We start from the raw sequence: 12,611 nt of genomic DNA, 5'->3' as shown, positions 1-12,611 counted from the left end.
TGAACGGACCCTATACTGACGGGAGGAGGAGGAGGAGGAGGAGGAGGAGGAGGGGGAGGAAAAGTGATGAAAAGGATGAGAAAAAGGATGTGGAGAGAGGGAGGAGGGAGGAGGAGGGGGGGTAGCTGGGACAATGGGAAGAGCAGGGAGAAGGAGAGGGGAGACAGAGGGTTCCCTCTCCTCGTCTGTTCATGCCGAGAGGAAGACCCCGGGGCAGGAAACAGGCTGGATGAATGTGTGATTCCAGTGGAAAACTCTGGATGCCATGGACAACATTCTTCTCTTATTAGGGAATCTGGTCTGCGGCCACATTATAGCGCCTGACTCATTACTGCGTATGTGTGTGTCTATCAGACAGACACACGTTTTACACACACACACACACACACACACCATCAAGATGTTCTCCACCTGTTATTCTCGCTAAGTTTTGGCCGACGCACAAAGTCGCCATGCAGAGCCAGAGAAGAGGAGGAGGAGGAGGAAAGAGGAGGAGGAGGAAGGCAGCGAGAGGAAAAGTGGATAGGAAAGGAGAGGAAAGCTCAAAGCGCTCAGCGTGTCTGTGTCTTGTTTGTGGTTTGTCTTGGTCTGTAAACAGAGCTGCTGCTGTGAGTATGTTGCTGTGTCATTATCTCATTAAGAATTGATGGCTTCTGCACAGACGGTTCAAACTGTTTTGTTTGTGAGCGTTCGGCAAACTCCATGTTGTACAAACACAACAACCGCAAAAAGCACACATATCCCACAGCGCGGCTGACACGTGGATACAAGACAACAGCGGTGGGACTACTGTTTGGTTCTCAGCTACCGATCGGGTTCGCTGTCGTCGACAAGATTTAAGTGGACGTTCTGACGGGGGAAAAAGGGTCTCCGTGTCTCCGTGTCCCCCTCAACACCTTTTAGCTGCTGATGTGAAGCATTGTGTGTAAGCAGACTTCAGAGGCTGCAGGAGGCAGCGAGGAGGAGGAGGATGGGAGAGTGAGTGTATCTAGGGGCAATAAAAGTGGGCTAATTGGGGCCTGGGAAACATGTTTGTTTTCTACCCCTTGTTCTTTTTTTCTCCTTCTCCCTCCTTCTTTCATTCTTTTCCCAGCCAGTCACAGCAGATCTGTTCATCTGAGGAGGACGAGCGGAGAAAGCAAAGAGGATTAGATTGTGTAAGGACAAAATCGTTGCACACGCACACGCACGTATAGATGTGCAACTGCGCGCATGCAGACACCAAACGCAGAGAGACTTAACATGCCGTTGGAGGGGGGGTTTGTGTGTATGTGTGTGTGTGTGTGTTTGTATTGAACAAGATCTGTCTGTCTTAACCAAATGGCCAACAGGGTGCAGGGCGCTCCACTGGTCCACTCTGCCTTATCGATGCGCCGCCGCTCGGCCTATTCAGCAGCAAAGAGCTTTCCTACGGCTGCAGCTCCACTCTGGATCAATGTGACGAGCGCTGCAGACGAACCGCTGCTAAAACAGAGCGGCCCCTGCCTCGCGGGGCCCGCCACCGCACCGGCTCCCCCAGGCTCGGATAGCTCCACTAATGGAGGTCTCCGCCGGGACCCCCCACCCCGAGGGCTCCTAACCACCAAACAGGCCCCCGAAGACCCAGCCCCCTTCTCTCTCTCTCTCTCTCCTCAATCTTCTCTCTCTCTCTCCCTCCGTCATCCCTCAATCATTTCTCCATCCACATGTCTGTATTGACCTCCGCCTCTTAAATCGCCACCGCTGACTCAACCAATCACGATCATCTATAAGTGGCGATCAGCTGATACATAAGCAGATCATGTTCGGCACACACTGACTGCAGATTGTGCGGTCCATTAAAGGTCCAGTGTGTAATGATTGGCGAGGTTTGGTGGCAACATCTGAATATACGACCCAATGAATATATTTGTATAAGTTTATAATCGCTATAAAATAAAATTTGTTTGGTTTTCAATTATTCTTTTATAGCAAGGGTCTCGGTTTAGAGAGTGTCGCCATCTTGCGCCGCCATGTTTGTACGGCAGCCTGAACGGTAAATCCAGCCAGCCAGAGAGCACGTTCAGCGAGTTTCCTGTTCATAAATAAACCAACCAAGAAGAAGGCGGAAGGAAAGAAGAATTTTACAATATTTTACATATCGTAAAATGGTTTGGATCTTCACCTCATCGCTCCATGCTCCTGAAATACTCCAAGTCGTCACTTTGCCGACGCGAGTGAGCGAGTGAGCGCTGCAAACTAAAATCTGAACGCTGGATGTCACGGTTTTACCCCGGTTTTATTTTACACACTGGACCTTTAAATCAGTCACATTTTGTTAGAGTTCAAGATGGCCGACATGTTTCGTCTAATCCACCGGTCACATACTTTTTGAATCATCATCTGCGGCCGACCAATCAGGGCGTCCCTGGTCCTCATGTGTGTTCTCAACATCCACACCAGTATGAGTGAGTTTCTGTGTTTCGGCTGCTGACTGTACGAGTCCAGCTTGTCTGTTTCAGGTGGTGGAAAAGAGGAGGGAGAAGAAAAAAAAAGCAAAAAAGCTTGTACCCTCCTCCCCCCTGAACGTTGCTGGGATCCCTCACCACATGACTCCTGACTAGTCATTCTCCGCGCCCCTGCATTTGTCTTCTTTAATAACGGTGAAAATAGCAAGAGATGAAAAAAAAGAGCGATGGAAAGAACCTGCATATTTGTCATTTCCGACTGTTTACCTTTTTCACGGCAAATTGATTTTTACATCTCCTGTTACTGGAAGCTCTCTAAGCTCGACTGCCAGGCCTGTCTGGCTCTGGCCTCGGCTGCCAAGCCCGTCTCTGGGCTTTATGACCTGGCTCTGGGGAGGACTTTTAAGGCTTTCAACTCACAAGTCATTTCAATGATACAATACTGCTTTTGTCCTAAGCACCTTTGTTGTTTTCTTTCTCTCTCTCTCTCCCTCTCTCTCTCTCTGCCGCCTCGCAGTCTTTCCTTCTTTTATTCTCTTTTCATCTCTCATTCCCAAATCCTTTTTCATCAGCCAGAAGTGAGTCGCAAAGACTCCCGTTTTTTTTTTTTCTTCTTGCCCATACCTGTTTGTTTGCAGAGAAAGGTGGACTTGTTGCATCATGACGGGTCGACTATCAAACAGAAAAAAAGACGCGCTTATATAGGACACACACACTAAAACCCTTCCAGCTGACATTTAAGGCTTTCTGTGGGGCGAGCCGGGTTGAAGCAGGCTAGAGTTTCACTGTGGTGGCTGGGCGGTGCGCTGTGGTTCTGATCTTCCTGGGTTCTGGTAGGACTGAGGTTTGCCGGCAGGGACCTCCAGTGAGCCCGGCAGCAGGCCGGAGCTAAACTGAGGCCAGAGCCAGGAATAGTCCTGAGCGCAGAGAAGAGAGGGGAAAGGCCTAATGGTGTGTTTGTAAGGGCGAACCCAAACAAACAACCTGCAGTTTGAATTGAAGGACTGAGGGAGGACTCGGGGCCAGATGCTAGTCGAAATGGGAGAAACACACACAAACACGCACAAACACGCGGCGTGTGTGTGTTTGTGTGTGTGCGTATGTGGAGCGAGAAGCTGGAGGCTGAAATAGACTTGTGGCAGGAGGACGTGTACCACGACGTACGTCCAGACTAAAGTCATGGCATCAGCCCCGCTGCACATGTCTGGACTTCTGCCTTACACATAGCCTTTGTGTGTGTGTGTGCATGTGCATGTGTGTGTGTGTGTGTGTGTGCACTCATGCTAGCCGAGGTCCCACAGTTTCTCTTTATATTCACACTAATGAGAGAAAACGGCCAGAAAACCTCTTCTGTAATTACTCCCCAAGGAGCGAGGTTTCAGCACGGCCACGGTGCATAAACAAATACACACAGACACACACACACACACACACACACACACACACACACACACACACAGACACACACACTGATATACAGTACAATGATACATGTGAAACAGCATGAGGCTGACATTTAAATGGGTTCACCTGTTGAACACAGGGAGCGTGTGTGAGAGTGACTAACACCAGTGATAATATCGGATCATTGTGGACGCTGAGGACATCTGCTAATGAGATCTCTGTCTGTTACGTGCGTGGGTATTTGTGTATGTGCGCACACACATGTGTTAAAGAGCGTTTTGTAAACAAACATTAACACCATTCAACTCAACAACAAGGCCCTTAACAATCCCACCTACACAGAGCGGTTGAACTCGGCCTGCTCTATTGTAAAAAAAACGGAGATTCGCCACAAAAAATTGACTTTCTTGCTTCACCTGAGCGTACGACGGAGCGAGAGAGGAAGAGATGGAGAGACAGAGAGAGAGAGGGGGAAAGAGAGGGAGGGGAAGAGAAAGAGAGAGAGATAATGGGGCATACATAAGGTCAATGATTTTTTGAAATCGCTGTCTTTGTCACGCTGCATCAGCTCTGACTTTTCTGTATTTAATAGTGCCTTTAATTCAGCCAATGTTGGCCTGCAGCAGCTTTTAACAACTACAATAGACTTATTCAGCACACACACATACACGTTACCCATTACACACACACACATACGCAATCAGACTCACACCATATTTGAAAACCCGCTCACACTCACAGACAAAGAAGCCGAGATATACGACAAAAATCAGGCAATCATTTTGTCTGTCTGAGAGTGAATATTTGGGGAAAGGAAAGGTCTTTGAGCACACGCACACACACACACGCACACACACACACACACACAGACACACACTCCCTGCCCAGTGTTTGTGGTGGCGGAGCACAGCTGGTAACATCTGGATGTATTTTAGAAGTGTTTACATTTCCAAACTGCTGAAAAACTACACAGAAAAGACAGAAACAGAGAGACTGGGTTCTGAAAAACACTGCAGGTGCCAGAAGAGTAATAAAGAAAAGGAGCAAAGTCCCAAAAGAAGATTGTTTAAAATCTATCACAGTGGAGTTAGTTCACTGACACACACACACACACACACACACACACATACACATACGCACGCACATGCACATTCATAACCGTTGGCCAACTGCAGTTATTGCCATAATCCTAGTCCAACAATAACTGACATCTGGTGCACTAATTGGCAGACTGCAGCTTCTCCGTCTGAGTTTTGTCCCTTCCAGCTTCCCCTACCGATGAAAACCGACACTCTGGAGCATCGGCTTCACTTCACTTCGCGGTGTGTCCTTACTGCTGCTTACCAGCTGACAACCGCTCTTACGCACTCGCCCCTGCCGCCGCCCGCCACACACGGCAATTTCCGCACAAACGTAGCCACGCACGCACACACATGCACGAACACGCACAAACACGCACGCACGCACGCACTCAAAACAGCTGCATTTCCATTTTACTTCCCCTAAATGACGAAAACACAAAAACAGTTGGACTTCATTCAGCCTAATCAAGACTGACGTCGAGTGCAGGCTCTGTGAGGTGACGTCAACGACCGAGACGCACACACACACACAGACACACACACACACAAATACGCACACACACTAGAGACACACACACACACACACATTTTCTATAGGATGTAATTTCAGTGATTGGGTGTAATTTACCAGTGTAAGATGAAACCAGACAGGCCAACAAGAGTGATCCCTGCTAGATCAAACACAAAAACCATACACACTGGGGTGCAGGGCCATGCACACACACTGCAACACTGTGAGTTGTGTTGCTGCTGTTGAGTTGTGCGGTGCAAAAGGCCCAGGTTGTGTGAGTCGCTCCAAAAATGACACAAAATGCGCTTTGACTTGACAAGAAATGAGTATTCGAATGTTGTCCCACACTAAGTGTCCTTGGGATCGCTCTAATCCGCTCAGGTATGCCACTTTCCCATGGCCCACCCTAACCCCAACACACACACACACACATTATACACACACACACACTCACACACTGGGGAGATTATTAAAGCGACCTCGTGGCACATGGAGGTTTCTGATGGATTTAACATCAGGAATGATTGTTAACTTTTAGGACTAAAAAGACTTGGAGAGACTCCTGAGAAAAGCAGAGCTCTTAGCCAGACACATGGATCACATGACAACCGGGCCGCAGCATGCAGCAGCAGCAGCAGCAAGGACCCCTGGGAAAACGGCACACTGCCATCTCTTAAGATCACATGGATCCAGGAGCCAAGCGGTAATGATGCCGTGCAGCTATATCATATTTAGGTATGAATATAACATTCACATGTGCGGGGGGAAAAAAAAGGTTCAAGTGGGTTTTTCTTTTTTTTTGCCGTGAATATGTACATCACAGTCAAGTAGTTAACGTAAAAAAAAAAAAGAATTAAAAAAAAAAGATAATGACCGTGAAATAAATTAAACCTATTAAGAGGAACGTATGCTCAAGGTGACGGAAGAAATTAATTTGGCTCAACTATTGAGACCCATACCTCCACCCCGCTATAGGATTTCCACCAAACTAATTATCACGCTCCACTTTCAGAAATAATAAGGAAAGTACTTAATAGGTTAGGATTCACCCCTGCATTCATATGTCCATTTAACATCCCTGCTTTCATGCCCACACACTCTTGCCTTAATGCAATTTCACATCCGTGATTTAAAATAAGGGAAGGAATTATATTTCAAGTGGTGTGAGGATTAGAATATACAAGCAGTGATATTAAAATACTGTAAGGTCCTCTGTCTGTGTGTGTGTGTGCGTGTGCGCTGAGCCTTCTCTGAGTGGCTGGAGCGGAGGTAAAGATGTTAAATAATGTTTTTGTCACAGTTTAGGAGGACGGAGGAATTACAATGAAACCACAGATCTCTGATTAGTCTTCTCTCGCTGTATATTAATTCTGCTTTCTGCTGGTTTGGAGTTTAATTTTTAAACAGAGCACAGATATGAAGGGCGGGGTGGGGGGGAAAAAAGACCCCCAAGTGTGCGCACGCTCCTAACAGAAGTCTGTTTATCTAGTCAGCCACTCGCTCCAATTATAACAACATCCAAATGCAACTATTGTTTCATTTCAAACATTCTTTAAAATTAAAATCACTTTTTCTGTGTTTTTATCCCCCTCCACCACCCTCTCCTCCCCCCTCGCCTCCGTACTTGCGCACCAGCTGGCATTAGCATTTCGGCGGCCCCCGGGATATGGAGAAAGTGCGAGAAAGTCAAAATGCAGGTTAGGCCAGTTTTGTTCATTATTATCAGCGCGACAAAACTTAAGTATAATGTAAATCAATAATAAATAAATAAAAAACCGAGCAAGCCCTTGAGATGATGTTTTTCACGACTTATTTTTCAATGCATGTGAACATTAATCATGCATCTGTGAGCATCTTTTCATTTCAAACACAACCTCCTCCTCCTCTTCACGTCCTTTTCTCTCCCTCTCTGTGTTGTGATATGTCACTGTGGCTCTGTGTGGCTGTCATTTCGTGCCCCCTGTGAAAGGTAACAGGGCAGCTGCCAGTTGAAAGAAAGGGGAGTCAATATCCTGTCGAAGCCTTGAGAGGATTACTATATGTCACTTCCCTCCCTATACGAGTGCAGCAGCTCACACCACACACACACACACACACATACACGCATGCACCGCCGCGCCAACGTGACCACAAACACTGCTCCTTCCTCCTGTCAGAAACATGAATATACTGAAAATTAAACATGGATATAAAATAGGGAGAGACTGAGAGGGAGAGTCTATTAAGTGCTGTGGTTTTCTATTAAACTCCAGTGAAGGAGAAGGAGAAGAAGAGGGGTGTGTGTGCTTGTGTGTGTGAAAAGGGGAAGAGGAGTTCACATTATCTAAGAGAATTCAAATTAACACTCTCCCCCTCAGTAATTAGCTACTAAAATAGCGAGCGAACAAACCCAAAATCCCAACCCTGACGCCACCGCACCGCCTAATTAATTCTCAAATCAGGAGCATCTGATGCAGAAAGGAACCTGATAGTGTCGATGACAGACAGACCGGTCAGAATAAGGAGTGGGGAATAATAATGAGGAGTACAGTTGTATTTAAAGAAGATTGTCTCTTGTTTCTGTCTCTGCTCGACGTTTTAGCTCCTCATCATCATTTCCGCTACGTTTCCTCCCCCTCCCGCGCTACTTTTCTTTTCTTTTCTCTTTCAACAACGTGTGACAGCGTCTCTATACTTAAAACGTGCAGAGGTAGACTCACTAAAGTAGAGTTAATTAACAGGTAGCTTAGGCACAAACAAAAGCCTGCGCCTGGAGAAGAAAGTGAAATAAGTGAGACAAAAATTACAGATTTTATATATTTTCTTTTTTAAAAAGGAGGCAAATACTAAAGAGATGTGGTCTGTCAGAGGGAGGGAGGGAAGGACGCAGCAGCCAGAGAGAGCAGATATCTTTCAGCCGTCTGCCGCTCATTTGCTCCTTCACTGGTCAGTTCTTCCACTGTTTAATGCAAACAGATGAGGGCCTTTCCTCGCTCTTTTTCCAAATCCTTTTTCTTTTTAACGGTGGCTTCTTGGCCTCTGCAGTAACGTCAGCACAGCGTCTATTAAAACAGCATGTGTCCCAGGCTGCTGCTACACACACACACACACATATACATACACACACACATACACACACACACAGAAAACCTCTGCACTTGGATGCAGTTTCGTGAACTTTTAACCTCTTTCCACAAAGTGACATCTGGAGCACGGGGGTTTAATAAAGGTGTGCACCTCCGCTTTTTACACATATTATGGTGCGTGCGTGCGTTGACAACAGATGTGTACACAGAGCCGACCCTATACAATCAGACACAGTGAGGTTTCATTAAGATGTCATCTATCTGCAGCTGCTATCGGTGGCCGGAGCTGATGGATAACAAGACGGAGATAAAACTCCACCAGGCAACGACCCATCTCGCCACAAGGTGCGCTGTCATAGGAATAACACCAGCCGCTAGAATAATAACACCGACCTAATTCATCTGCTCTTCAGTATGCGCACGGCGGCCTTTTTCATTAGACACAGCTTGTCAGCAATACTGTAGCTGCAGCAATATCTTTTAATATGCTCAGATACCCATCAGGTAGATTTTGCACTGATTTTTTTTTGCAGCCCTCGCGCACACACACACACACACACACACATACACACACTCAGAGAAACACTGAAGCGTATGTAAACTAGGTGTCACACACATAGACACAGTGGCACATTATAAAAAAACACACGCTGTCACACGCTGATCTGTATCTGGACAAGTCAAACTGTGATAAAGTCACTCTACAACTACAGCAATCGATGGAAGTAATTTATTTACCTCACCAGGCAATTTCTGCTCTGTCTTCAGGGAGAGAGAGGGAGAGGAGGAGGAGGAGGAGGAGGAAGAAAGAGAGAGAGAGAGAGAGAGAGAGAGAGAGAGAGAGGGAGAGACAGGGAGATTTGGCAAGTGTGTGTGAGTGGTGTGTAAATTAATCTAGCAGCAGTGAGATCCAGAGCCATGTAAAGTCCATAAAACAAGAGGAGGTTAAAGCAGCTCACATCATACACACACACATCAGGCAAAGGTCCAACACCAAAACCACTTCTTCCAGAGAGAGAAGAGACGTGAAACGTCATCTCGGTTCCATTAATATGATGTGCTATCCCTGGATGCCACTAAAAAACCAAGAAAAAAGAACAGTTAAGAGTTCTTTCTCTTCCTCTTTTCTTTCCTGCTTCCTTTTTCTCCATTCAAAAGCAACACACGCTGCAGAGAGGCCCGTCCACGGTGCTTAACTTTAACTCAATGAAATAAAAGGCACTTAACTAAGCCTCAATGATCGATACAAATACTGCTGCTGCTGGCTGGTGCTCACACACACATGCACACACGCACGCACGTCCACGCACACACATGCAGACACACACTTATCCCACCTCCTCAGATGCTCATGCATATGCATGTCCATTGTGATTTATGCATCCTGGCGGGGGTGTGAGCCTATCTGAGAGCAAGGCCAACACACAGGTCAGCTCATTTGTAAATCAGTTGCCTATTTATGGATGCGTATGTGTGAGTGTTTGTGAGCGTATGTGCATTTCTATGGATGTTTGTGCCTATAAATCTGTGTGTACGGGGCCGGCGGGTAGAGGTCAGTGGTAGAATCAGGCTCATAATCACTGTAGCGCCTTCATTCATCGTATTTATTGAATTCTTTCCAGCTTCTGCTCATAAGTGAGTGTAAATCACACAAGTCCCTACACTATGTTGCCGTCTGTCCACTCTGTGTGTGTGTTTGTGTGTGTGTGTGTGTGTGTTCCAAGTCATGTCCGCTGAGTGCTGACTAGTTCTGCCAGCCAGCGCTCTGACCCCGCTCTGTGCAGCAGGAAGTCACAGAGCTTTCTGACCTTTCTTATTATTCCCAGGGAAGGCCGGGGAAACGCCTTTAGAAAAGCGCCTTCCCATCAGAATGGCTGTCAGTTAAAGAGGTCCCCACGGCCTCCTCTGTCCGCTGCACTGGATTATGGGTAAAAGAAAGAAATAAAATAAATAAAACAATAGCTCCACCCAGAGAGGTTAAACGTACGTTCATTTGTGGCATAATCTCAGAACACCGGCTTCTTCTTCTAAAAAAAAAGAAAAAAGAAATGTGTGTGCTTTCCTTTGTGGAGATTGGGTGGTGTTGCTCCACCCTCCTCCCACCTCCTCTGAACAACAGATTTGGGCTAATAGGGCAGCTGCTTGTCCCCCTCCCCTAAAACCCTGCTATGCTTCTCCCCCTGCAACCCCTCCACCCCGTCTCCTTTCCCAAAAAAAAAAAGCCCAGGAGGAAGCCTGTTGTTTTCAACTTGTTTTGAACATGGCTGTGAATGGAAAAGTTCAAACTGTTGAGGAAACGCTCATCCCTAAAATAAAATAATGAAAAAAAAAAAGTTGCATTTCATTCGTCCTCTGTTTTTCCTCCTTTTACAGTTGCTTAGCAAAATATTCCCAGATCATTTAGAAAGACAGCGATGAGAGGAATAAAACGCAGCCTTGTCTGTTTATCCATCCATCCATCTATCGAGCTGTCGCTCTTTTTTCCTCCTCTGTTTTGCTTCGTTGTCAACACAGGCAACCGTCTCCCAGACATAAACCCTGCGTTGAGCCGGCCAGCGAAGCAACCGCGGTTTGTAGCGTCATCACTCAAACACAATGCAACAAAAAATAAATGAATAAATAAATAAATAACGTAAGAAAAGCCTACAGCATGTGCTTCCATACATAAAAAAAACAAGGAAACATGAAAAATGTTGCGACTTATTGCAACACTAAGAAAATAATACCAGGGGAAACACTATCAAGATAAAAAAAAAAAAAACTCAAACACACACACACACACAATCAATCCCTCGTGGTGTGTGTAAGTGAGCTCATGGAGATATTTCAATGGATTGAAAACTACTGTGAGTGTGCGTCCAATCACACGAGACAGCAGGGTCTAACCTCTGTGTGTGTGTGTGTGTGTGTATGGCAGTGTTTGGGGGTTGCCCATGTGTGTAACTGGAGCCAAACTGTAAGCCATATGCCACTCTGCCTAAAACCCAGGCACACACAACACGCACACAAACACACAACACACAAACATCTACACGCATAAACACACTCACATGCACACACACACACACACAGGCTTTCCTGCAAAAAAAAAAAAAAAAAAGCCCCTCCACTTCATTAGGAAAGTAAACACAAGTGCTGTCTGAAGTGGCTAATTAGAGACTAATTACTCCCTGCTCGTTACTAATGCAAATTAGATTACGCTGCTTAACTTCCTCGTGTCCACAACGCTGCTGTTAATTGAGGCCTTTTGAAATTAAATTACCCGCTAATTAGCATATCAAAACCATTAATTCTGAGCAAGGAGGGAAAAAAACAACAACAAATGCCAAGTTTTGCTAATGAGTTTTGCTAATTGAATATGTACTACGCTCAATACAGAGGAGGGGAGGGGGGGGGGGGCTGCATGGTGCCAGGAATACCTATTCAGCTGATCAGCAGCACCCGCGTGCACGTGTCTGTGTGTGTGTGTGTGTGTGTGTGCACGCTCAGCCAGACAGAAACACCATGCATCATAAGAGCAGCATATAATTAAAGGAACCTTTTTCCATCTCTCCAAATGCTTTGTCTATATTTCCCTCTGAACGCACGACTCCACTGATGTCGGGCGTACGAGGTGCGAGGGATACAGCAGAGAGAGAGGGGGGGAGGGAGGGTTGGGGGGGTGAGAGAAGAGGGGATGGATATTCATCTCATGAGAGCTAAAAGAGCCACTGTATGTGAATGTGGAGTGTGTGTGTGTGTGTGTGTGTGTGTTGCGGTGGTATGTGAGGCGTTATAGCGTCCAGCCTATAAGCCGTCTTTGAAGTGAAGAACTCTGCTGCTCTGCTAAAGCCCCCCCCCCCCGACCCCCTGCCAGCTCTTTCTCTGCACACCCTCCTTCCCTCTTTAACTGCCCCCTCTTCACCTCCACTACAATACCTGTCCAATTAGGGAAACACACATACACACTCATACTCATGCACACACACACATATATATATATATAGATAGACACATTTTACGGCAGCAGGCAGGTGAATAGCTCCATCTTTCCTTCAATCAAAGCTGAATCTGTTCTTTCTCTCTCTTTCACTCTCTCCTGACTGAATAGATGATTTGAAAACTTTGTGGATTAGAGGTGGTG

At 46.3% G+C, this 12,611-nt stretch overlaps 1 protein-coding gene across 4 annotated transcripts in view; it reads right to left on the bottom strand.

Annotated features, from left to right (window-relative positions):
* The window catches only part of foxp4 (forkhead box P4), a 111,585-nt gene that overhangs the window by 74,113 nt on the left and 24,861 nt on the right, over positions 1–12,611 (bottom strand). The window lies entirely within an intron of this gene.

This window comes from Trachurus japonicus, chromosome 5, assembly GCF_045865225.1.
Source record: "Trachurus japonicus isolate A0001 chromosome 5, Traja_1.0".
Taxonomy (NCBI): domain Eukaryota; kingdom Metazoa; phylum Chordata; class Actinopteri; order Carangiformes; family Carangidae; genus Trachurus; species Trachurus japonicus.
Note: the sequence above shows the minus strand (reverse complement) of the source record. Positions and strands in the feature narration are given on the sequence as shown.